General features: G+C 35.1%; 1 pseudogene; it reads right to left on the reverse strand.

The window, feature by feature from the left end:
* Positions 1 to 263: 263 nt before the first annotated feature.
* On the reverse strand, positions 264 to 1,560 carry LOC131080043 (WD-40 repeat-containing protein MSI4-like; annotated as a pseudogene).
* Between the last annotated feature and the right edge of the window lie 598 nt (positions 1,561 to 2,158).

The raw sequence follows: 2,158 nt of genomic DNA on the forward strand, positions 1-2,158 counted from the left end.
AATAGGTTAGTCCAAAAACTATAGTCGAAACATAATGAGAAAATGATGACATCATAATAAATTCATTTTTTCATTTGCATTTATTAATTTAATCTATTTTATTGCATTATTAAAGTAATTAAATAAATGGGATGTGACTTGAGCCTAGAGAAGCTTTGCAAGATTGAACAACTTCTCTAAATTCCATTCAAGAACACTTTGGATTATTTTTCTCTAAGCCAAGTCAGAATCAATTAAACCTAACAACTCTTTGGCATTCTGAATCACAATAGACCCTTAGTTTTTATGGTTGATGTATCCACATTTCTACCAAACACTTCAATCATATCTCTCTCCACATGCTTGATGGTTCCAATAACATCATACAACACTCTATTTGTCATATTGAAAACCTCTTTCAAGACTTTCTTAGCTTTGGATTGAATAAGTGACATCTTCTTCTGCTTAACCTTCTTGCAATCCCACACCTTCAAGTAACCATCTTCTATAGAACTTCCAAACACAAATTCTTTGTCTGGACACCTTTGCACACAAATAATTGAAGCTATGTGACCTTCAAACTTATGTACTAGTGAGCCAAATCTATCAAATACAAGATTTCGACGATCGAACATGTGCATTGAATTATGAGTAGACCCGGTCAAAATTAGATTCTCATCACGAGGATTCTAGTCCACACAATAAAGATCAACATTATGTGCCTTCTCCACCTTAACAATTGACTTATTACTGGATCGAGCATCCCACAAATGAAGGCAAGAATCATTACCTATACAACATAATTCCTATGTGTTGGAGGTACAAAATTGCACATCCTTAACCGTATCATTATGTCTTTTATACACACCTCTAGCACCAATTGAAGGATTGTTTGATTTTTTCTCACTATGAGATATAAGAGATTTTGATTGCTTGGAAGACGAGGGTTTAGATATAGAAGCAATATGGTATAGTATACTACATAGAAAAACACTTTATCTTTTCCTCCAAAAAGGACAAATGGTGCACTTGGACTCATAGCCAGTGCAAACTCAACATTATTCTTATGTATGGTCAAAACCAAATTTGGACGAGGATCTATTTCCCCAAGGGAAGCTTGGTGATTTGGTTGCGAATCCACATCACAAAAAAATACATTTGGACCGTCTATGTATGTAGCTACAATTTAGCTATTTTGTGGCAATTATTGCATTTTGTTAACCTCACCAGGATGTAGAATGGTCTTGAACTTATTTACAAAAGGAGAATGTGCCTCTTCATTAAATTGAGATATATGCTCAGCTATTGCAACCCTTGGTTTATCAACTTCACATGTTGCAATTACTAATGTATTTGGTATGTCTATTCCAATAGGTACAAGCATTGATGATTCTTGTAAGCTTGGAGAAATTGAGGCTCCCATCGGTACGAGAGAGAAGGCCAAAGTAGGTTACGATTAGCCAGCCATTTGTAGAGAATGGGGACCAATAACTTCCACTGCATAGATCTCTCATCCACTAATATTTTCCCTACTTGTACTTGCACTTTACCTCCCCCTTTCACTTGTCCAAAAGTCTGCATTGCCTCCTTGATGAACCCTTTGGAATACCCGACAATCATAAAATTCTAGGAAGCAAAATCTTGTTCAAATATTTTGTCAAGCACCTTTCATGCATCATAAACTCCATCTACCTGTGTGATTGATTGACTCTCAAGATTTCCCCACATTGGTGTGAATTGGTTAGGATATTGGACTTTTAGTGCAAACAATTATAAAAAAGATCTCCCCAAAATAAAAGCCTTTATCAATAAAATTACCAAGGAACAAGTAATTGGCCCCAACATTGAATTACTCTTTTGTATTATGAAATTGGCCATGAATATTGACTTGTTGAACATATCTTTACTAGACAAGAATTCGAAGAATTCTCACAACCTTAGCTTCAAACCAGGGTGATTCAAACCCAATAGTTAGACCTTTAACCAAAATCTAGACTTTAGATACATTCAACACTTAATTTCATCATCCTAGCTCTTTTATCGCATACACTATTTTTGGTTTATATCTTCCAAAGACAGATGGCCTTGTGTAGGCATGCCTTGTTTTGACAAATTTGGGAACACTTTTTTGTTAAAAATTACATCTATGATGTGAGTAACTTGTTTGGCAACTGGATCC

The sequence above is a fragment of the Cryptomeria japonica genome, chromosome 3, assembly GCF_030272615.1.
Source record: "Cryptomeria japonica chromosome 3, Sugi_1.0, whole genome shotgun sequence".
NCBI lineage: Eukaryota > Viridiplantae > Streptophyta > Pinopsida > Cupressales > Cupressaceae > Cryptomeria > Cryptomeria japonica.